The sequence below is a fragment of the Protopterus annectens genome, chromosome 1.part1, assembly GCF_019279795.1.
Source record: "Protopterus annectens isolate FY-2018-M chromosome 1.part1, PAN1.0, whole genome shotgun sequence".
Taxonomy (NCBI): domain Eukaryota; kingdom Metazoa; phylum Chordata; order Ceratodontiformes; family Protopteridae; genus Protopterus; species Protopterus annectens.
Window position 1 is genome coordinate 1419819228 of NC_056726.1, and position 9423 is coordinate 1419828650.

Sequence of the window (9423 nt, forward strand, 5' to 3'; positions counted from 1 at the left end):
TGGAGGCTGCCATGGAACCCAACAGTTGAAGGACCGAGTGAGCTGTGGATTCCTGCCTTGAAAGGATTGGGACTAGTTGTTGTTTTATCCTCAGAATTCTGTGCTCTGGTAAGGATGCTTTGCAATTTTTTGTATCCAAGACAACTCCTATGAACTCTGTGGATTGAGATGGAGTGAGGTTGGATTTTTGCCAGTTTATGGTTATGCCCAGCTTTTGTGTTGTGGGAAGAGTATGTGCTAGGGCCTTTTGTAATAGATGCCTGTATGGGAGCAGAGATGAGCCAGTCATCTAGATATGGAAACACCTGGAATCCTTGAAAGCACAGGTGAGCTGTGACAACCGCTATGCACTTTGTGAGCACTCTGGGGGCTGTAGAGAGTCCGAAGGGCAGCACTCTGAACTGATAGTGACTGGCTCCCACACGGAAGTGCAGAAATCTTCTTGATGGCCTGTCCAGTTTTATGTGGTAGTACACATCTTGAAGATTTATAGAGCACATCCATTTGTCTTTTTCCAACAATGGAAGGATCGACTGTATTGTGACCATCCGGAATTTTTGCACTCTCACAAACTTGTTTAATATATTGAGATCCAAAATTGGTCTGCAGTCCCCGGTTTTCTTTGGCACCAAAAATAGTCTTTAATAGAATCTGGATCCAATCTGGTCTGGGGGGACTACTTGGATGACTCTTTCTTAGCAGCATTTGTATCTCCAGGGCTGCTACTTCCCTTTGACTAGGTGGAACATCGGGAAAGTTTTTTGGAGGAATGGGGTAAAGATCAAAGGGAATATGATAACCTCTGATTATAATCCTTTGTACCCATGAATTGGTGGTGATGGTTAGCCAGGCAGAAGGGCATAAGGAAAAATGGCCCCCAACCACTTCCAGAGGAAAGGGGTTGGGTCGCTCTTCAAGAGCGTTGGTAGGGTTGGCCAGAGAAAGAGTCTCTGGAACCCTGGTTACGTGGACCCCCTCTGCCCCGAAAGGGGGCGTCTTCCTTGTGAGTTTCCCCCTCTGCCTCTGGGGGAAACCTCAGCCTGTGTGTCCTGGAAAGACCCCTGGGATTTTCTGAACCATATCTTCCCACTCTTTTGGTTTCTGGAGAAAGCATATTGAGGGGAAGAGTAACGGACACCTTCGGCAGAAAGGGTCTTACCATCCTGTTCACATCTGGACAGTGTGCTTTTTACTTTGGGTCCAAATAAGGAAGAGGACTCCATGGAGGCATTAAGGAAGGAAGCCTTAAAGGGTTCCGTGAAATTGCACAAGTACATCCAGGCTTGCCGTCTTAGGACCATGGCTGAGCCTGCTGCTCTAGCTGCTCCTTCTGATGCGTGGGATATCAATCGCATGGAAGAGTTTGAAATTTACTCAATGGTGGCCAGATGAGAAGCCACATTATCTCAGACCTCATCAGACATGGCACCAGCCAGGGTTTCAGAGAGTTCGGAGATTAAATCTCTTTGAAGCCTGGTAAAATGTGCCATATAATTCAGGGGCCTAATAGCAAAGGTCACTGATGCGAAGGTGCACTTCCCTATCCTGTCCAGGGCCCTAGACTCCTTGTTGGGTGGGTGGACAGACTGGCTCTCCTCTTCCACCAGATCTTTCTTTGTTGTGGCCGCCACCACCATGGCATCTACCGGGAGACCTTTTGACCAATGGGGTTCCATGGTGGGGGGAGGGTAAATTTTGTCTGGCCTTCGGGGAATAGCCTCTACAGAGTTGGGAGCCTTCCAAGCATGCTGCACAATGAGCTGAACAAGCTCATTGGCAGGTGGAGTAACCCAGGAGGTAGGGGGCCAGGAGCGAAAGGCCTGCAGGAACACAGACTCCTCAGAGGTTGGATTAGAAGGTTGCCAGTCACCCCTCTACCTAAGGATTTCCAGGATATCACCAAAGGATACTTCAGAGGGTGACCGAGGGGATCCATCCTCATCATCAAAATCTGTGTCCTCAGTGAGAGACTCCTCAGTGGAGTCCATGTGCTTCCTCTTGCACAAATTTTCCGGTGCACTTCTCAGAGGGAGAAGCTGGGGAAGGCTGCGGAGGAGGGGCTTGCTGTGGGAAGATTTCCTGAGGCCCCTTCACCCAGTGTCCATTAGGTGTGACTTGTAGAAACAATTTACCAGAAGAAGATGGAGAAATAGGTAGCGCAGTGTCTGCATTAGAGGCCAAAGCTTTCTCCATGAGCTGGAAGGCTGGTCCACCTGAAGGAGGAAAGGAAAGAATAAATCAATCCTCTTCTAGGTGTCCCAGCCTGCCTGATCAGAGACCCCGGATAGCTGTGGAGCAGCACCTCATCCTTGGAAGTAACAAAACTATCTTGCCACGAAGGCAACTGTGGTTCCTTAGTGAGATCCAGAAAGGTAACTGCAGAGGGTGAAGACTGTTTTACCTTGGGGTGCTTCAAAGGTAATGAAGGAGGAGAATAAGTAGGGGTTCTTGGAGATGGATGATCACCTTCCAGGGAAGGATATGTCCCTGGTGGTGGGATACCTCTGGCCAACAGTACCTGATTCACAAGTCGCAGCACATCATGTTCAGATAGAGTCCTAGTGGATCTCACAGGGACAGAGGGAGAGGCAGGCCTATCTAAAAAAGTTGCATGCTCAGTGCCTAATTCCTCAGTCTGCACCAAAAATAATGGTGCTGACAAGGACTGTACCAAGGTTGCTGGAATAGAGGAAATCATTGGCGCCATGCTCACAGTCTGTACCGACAGAAATGTCAGTGCCGAAGTAATAGATGTCGGAACCGACACCGGAACTGACACTGGAACTGACACTTGAATCGACACCCTTGGTGACATCAAATGGTGCATCGGTTCCGATGGGGTCATTGGAACCAAGAGAGACATAGTCTGCACCGACTGGGAGGTCGGTGCAGAGCCAATGGTAGTAAGTGTCTGCACTGAGGAGTCCCTCGGTGCCGAGGTAATAAAAGGTGCCTGAGAAGCCGGCGCTGATGACCTCGGTGCCGAAGAAGGTTTTGGCACCAAAAGCACAGGAGATGAAAGGGTGTGCTCCGGAGCCGAAATTTTGGCCTTCTTGGATTTATGATGACGAGAGTCCCCAGCTGGGGATGAGGGCAAAGATTTGGCCTTAACAGGCACGTCATGTAATTTTTTATGGGTTTTAGAAGGGGTCGAGGCCTCCAACCCAGAAATAGCCTCTGAAAAGGGAGACCATAAGAGTCCCTTCAGCATTAACTTGTTCTTTGTCTCTAAGAGAGTTCTATTAGAGAAATTGTCACAAATAACACATGGAGGATCAACAAATAGGTGTTGAGCCCCAAACAATAAACGCATAAAGCGTGTGCATCAGAAGTGGGGAATTTATGTCCACAGTCGGGACACCTCTTGAAACTTGGACTACCTTTTTTTGTCAGACATAGTAGCCAGTAGAGGAAAGAAAGTACCAGCAATGGTAGTTTAAAAATACCCGAAGGTATGTGGAACAGGACTACCAACAACAGTAGGAAGAGAATACCTTGAGGTAAAAGTAAAGGTAAAGTAAAGGTGAAGTTTGTGAAAGCTAGTCGCTAGATGCGATAGGGTAAGATACAGTTGAAAATAGTAAAATTTGAGAGAGAAAAATTCTTATCCAACTAGAAAAATTCACTTAGCTCAGGATGAGTAGCTTGACACGACCGATAGGTAATGCAGCAAATGAAATCTGAGGTAATTGGGAGAAGGGAATTGTGGGTAAGAGTTTTAGCTCGAGAGTTTGTAGCTGACTCGAGCTTGGAAAATGGCCGGCTTGGTTCTGAGATCAGAACTGATACCCACATGTAAGGAATGAACGAGGATTAACAATATCAGATCATACATTATGCCTTTAGCAGTACAAAATGTAACATGCTAAGTAGGCTATGCTTACCAAACTGGCCTGCCAGTGTTTTTTTTTTTTAGTTCATCATAAACCTCTCCTATATCAGGTGATGATTGAAACTATATTGATAAGAACTCCTTACACATTGCTCCCTTCATTCAGGGATGTGCATCCTACCATACGAATACCTTTATCCCTCCCATGAAGACTTCTACACAAGTGCACTTTAACAAAGTAAAGCTTACCTTCTCTACCACTAAGTGGCATGCTGTGTGCCTGTGTTACAGATATTATACATACTATGCTACTCTCTTTTCTTAGGCTAGCTGAGCCAGTCTCAGCCTCTCACACCCATCATCCCCAGCCCCAGTTAACTTTTGCAGCCCCCGATCATTAAATGTGCTGGGGTCCATAGTTAAGGTTATAACCCCTTGTATAACAGAGATAGTTCCTCTACCTACTGTATACTTGTAGCCAAGAAGAAAAATGTACACCGAAAGTTATTATGAAAAGAGACTATCTAGCCTACATGCATTAATTTCAGCAACAGAAAAATGCATGAATACAAGTTTTATATTGTTTATTTTATAAGTAAAGGCATTGCCTCCAGAAAAAAGAGGCTATTACCCCCCTATACTCTTCCCTCATCAGGCCAATAATAGAGTACAATGGTCCCTTTGGTATGTTCCTTTCCAAACAATTGCAGCAAATGGATAGACCACAAATGTTCCTTTAAAAGAAAATTCAGGGTCTTCAAGATCTGTCTTATGTGGACAGACTGAAATCATTATTACTTTACTCTTTGTCGTACCGACTGCTCAGAGGTACACTGTGCTTTGCATATAGAGCAATATCTGACCCAGCTTTAATGGAAATGCTGCACATTCACATGGGTAACTTGCTCAAAGGACGTTAACTTGGTATGTGACATCAAAAGAACTTGCTGGAGAGACAGATTTGTCTCACAGAGGTTGCCCTACCTATGGAACAAGCTTCCTATTCATGTTAAACAAAACCCATCGTTAGCCCTATTTAAGAGTAATTTGAATGATTGGATGGGTAATTGGAAATTCACCCCAGGGGTTCCACCTGTCTCCCTCTTGGACAAGGTCAATAGGTGCTGATTTAGTGCCTGCATGAACCAGACACCCTTAGGAACACGGGTTGAATTGGCCAGGCTTGTAAGGGACCTGGGGCCATTAGCCTAGTAACCTGTTCTGAACCTATGATCCTAAGTTTGGAAAACTAATGGGAAATTTCTATCATACTGTGAGATCATTATTTATTTATTTATTTATTTGTAAAGCAAGACAAACTAAGCAGGTTTAAATAGATGTTCCAATTGTAAAGCAAAATCAGCTAAGGAGTCAAATAGCTAAGTTATACATGTTTCATCCCTTAGGTAATGAGGTGAAGCTAAACACACAGGAAGCTGGTATATTTAAAGGTGAGTAGGTATAGGGGTCTGTGGGGCTTCCCACCACACTCATGAGTTGCATTTGGCTCTTATCCCCAAACTATTCTCACCATTCATAGAGGGATTGTTCACTTTGCAAAAATACTGTTGTGTAACTTTTTTTTTTTAATTTGATGAATAACGTTCAGTTTGATCTGTGAAGATATGATATACTGAATTTGTAGATATACATATGTATACACATACACACTCATATAGTTTATGCAAATGTATATATTTGTGTGTGTGTGTGTGTGTGTGTGTGTGTGTGTGTGTGTGTGTGTGTGTGTGTGTGTGTGTGTGTGTGTGTGTGTGTGTGTGTGTGTGTGTATGTGTGTATTACATTGTCTGAATGTATGCGTGTATGTGTTATTCATATATATCTATATTATCTCTCGCTCTATATATATATGTATATATATATATATATATATATATGTGTGTGTGTGTGTGTGTGTGTGTGTGTGTGTGTGTGCCACACACACACACACACACACACACACACACACACACACACACACACACACACACACACACACACACACACAGCATTTATTTAGTTTCTTGCTTTTGTTGACTGGGTTAGTCCCATTAAGATAGTGACTTTTTTTTAAGGGAGATCTGAGCTGATATTCATAGTAACTAGGGGAAATTTGGCCAGGATACAGGGTACTTCTCCTGTTCTTTTCTAAGTAAGTGTCATGGGATTGTTTATATCCACCTGAGATGCCACCAGCTCAGGAATGGAGATGACCCCCTGCTCATCTTATTAATACCTTCTAATCGTACCTCTGACTCTGCCCCTAACCCTAACCCTGAACCTTACCTTTCAGAATACCTTTACATAACACTACCACTATTCAGACAAATGTGGTCTAAATGTGGGGTGTTACTGTCATTAAAGGAACTCTATGCTTACTTTTGTGATGAGTTCTCTTTTAGATGTTTTCAGTTTTTGATATGTTTACTTTCAGTATAGTGGCATTTATCACTTCAGTTTCAGTGTATTTGCATTTTAATTATTCAGCATATGCTCTTTTTCACATACATACATGCATATTTTTGTGGATATTTTCTACCATGCTATATAATATTCAACTTCATGAAATTATGTTCAGATTGTCAAGTACTGTGACAGAAGAACCCACTGCCAACAACAGATGCTAAATAAGATCAGAATTAAGCAAACCATTAGATAGAAATTGCCAGAATGGATGACTTGAACTCTGACTACTAAAATCAGCTCTGTGCTTCAAATTAAAATACAGAACTGGAGGAGTTTCTAAATGGATAAAAACATAGACTAGAATATGAGTCTCACTTTGCTAAAAGTCAGACATTAAGAAAATGTCTTCATCATTACTGGGATGGATCATGGATATGGAGAACTGGTGCAAGCAAACATTACCTACATGCTTTGTATAGTGAAAAGATGGTGGACGTGTGCATGGTAAAACTTCCTGAGTGTGCCATACCTACAGTACTAGCAAAAAAGAGGGAGGTGGTTAATGGATGTGAAATAAGCAAACTGCATTAAGATCAGAGACTGAAAGGAGAATTACATGACTCTAATTAAAGTCTACCTGCTGGGAAAGCCCATGAGAATTGATTGGACTGACCTAAAATAAGTACTTTTTAATGTTGGAGTACAGACAGATTACTGACTGACCATGCAAAGTATCAAAGTTTCTAGCCAGCAAATGATTGCTCTAAGGAGTGCAAACAGCAATCCAGAAGTCCCTTGTCAACCCTCTCAAAACTACCTGTGTATCAACAACACTTTTGTATAAGAAAAAAAAAAAAAAAAAAAAAAAATATATATATATATATATATATATATATATATATATATATATATATATATATATAAAAATCCTCTGGCTCAGTATATATGTCTCCATTTTCAAATAGTTTGGCACATTGTTAAGTATTGCCTTTGAGGTTTTGGTCATAGCTAAAGACTGCCTTGTGGTTACCACTAGCCTGGGGGGGGGGGGGGGGCTCCTTTTTCCTCAGATTTAGATTTGGCAGAAGTAATTGGGCCCCTGAGTTGTTTATTGAGTTCGACAAGTGATTTCTTCCCTTACTGGGCCTAGCACGTTCTGTTTTTACACATGATTTTCTTCCTTCTGTTATTCAGCCTGTTGATGTTTAAATTCCACCAAGGAGTCTTGTTTTTAGAGATAGACCCGTGCTTATTTAAGTTAGATACCATTACCTATATGCAGCTAAATGGATGATTGCATAAGGTTTTTGTAAGAGTCTTCTTAGGCAGCAGTGTTCACTAGGTTTGTGCAGGCATGACATTTTGCCAGTATGTTGGTTAAAACTAGTTAGCTTTGGAATAATTCCTAAAAATACAAGGGTTACCTGGTTACCCCAGGTTTTATTTTTATTCCAAAGGAGATAGCCTTATGGTCTGACCTGATCAGTGAGAAAATTACGCTTAGGGGAGTTCAATGTTCCACTTTTTTAGTGAGGACATGGCTAAGATATTTCATCACCTAGGGCATGTAAGGACTAGTTGGTACAGAGCATTTTTGTTGACAAAGTCCAGTTATCTTTTAACCTACAAGTTTGAGATTGTGTGTGATTCCCAGTCTATGGTGGGGAAGTCACCAATGATTGTGGTGGTGGGTTGAGTGGATATTGACTTGAGTTCATTTCAGTATAATGGTATGTACTTCCTGGGTCATAGAGGAGATCTATTTCTCACATGGATATAGTACGGAATTTTGTTTACAGTGAGCTATACATGGAGGAGGTCAAGTACATCATTATGGTTGTTCATCTGGAGATGTGATTATGTTTTATTTAGATTGATTCACCTCCACCTTTTGTCCCTTTCTGTGTAATAGCTGGCCTGAATATGTGGAAGGCATTTTAGTACAACATTGCCCGGGCTGTCTTGGTGGCTATAAACCATGTTCAGTAACTACTTAGATGTTTACATTCTCAAGAGTGAGAAGAGTTTGCAGGGTGTGGATTATTTTGTTTAGACTTCTGGAATTAAACAGTATCTCTTTTAGAATATTCTGGTTTGGTTTAGCCATGTTGCATGGTTTATCAGACTGGCAATGTCTATAAAATAGCACTGCGGGATGCTTTTGTAATTAAACATCTGTTGGCATCTTGGCAACAAACTCTTTTCGTAAACTTATTAAATTCATGTCATTACTGGTCTCACGATGTCCTCATCACTTGTCCCTTTATCTCACACACACACACACACACACACACACACACACACACACACACACATATATATATATATATATATATATATATATATATATAGAGCTCTCTCTCTCAATATATATATATATATATATATATATATATATATATATATATATATATATATATATATATATGTGTGTGTGTGTGTGTGTGTGTGTGTGTGTATGTATTTAATATGCATAATGTTTTTATTTAACTTTTATAGGTTCATAGGTTCATAGGTTTATACTAGGCTATCTGCCTTAAGGCATTTATAAGCCTAGCCCAAATTTTTGTGGCTTACGCCACCCCTTATATGAAAAAATACTGTGCCCATTAGTTTGTTGTGCCTCTGTCCAGCAGTGACACAGAGATGATTCCCAGGGTAAACCTACAATCTCCCATCCACAGGTCAGGATTTCTTTTGAACAGAGCCAGCGAGGTGCTCTGCCTCACATGGACCGGGATTTTATTCCACAGCATAGGGAGTCTCTGAGTGATAAATTTATCCCTCCAGCACGTCCTATTTATATCCGTGCTAAGGTTTAAGTCGCTTGCTCTAGTGGTTTTGGTGGATTTGGATTTTTTGAGGTGGAGCATGTCCATTAATTCCGGGTTGGACATGGCCTTGTATGTCAGGCACATGTCACCTCTGAGCAGATGGTATGCGACTGAATAGAGCTGGAGTTTCTTCAATCTGGCAGCATATGACAGATTTTGGAGTCCCTTTATCCTTTTGGTGAGGAACTTTTGGGGTCTCTCCAATTGCTGCAGATGTCGGGTGAGATACATCCCGAATGGGGCATTGTACTCGATCATTGGTCTGATAAGTGAAGAGTACAGGGGAACAATGACCTCACTAGATCTGGATGTGAATCCCTTCATGATCAGGTGGGCAATGTAGAAGGTCTT

At 42.0% G+C, this 9423-nt stretch overlaps 1 pseudogene; it reads right to left on the bottom strand.

Annotated features, from left to right (window-relative positions):
• Positions 1-5692: 5692 nt before the first annotated feature.
• Positions 5693-5824, bottom strand: LOC122817485 (annotated as a pseudogene).
• Positions 5825-9423: the final 3599 nt, after the last annotated feature.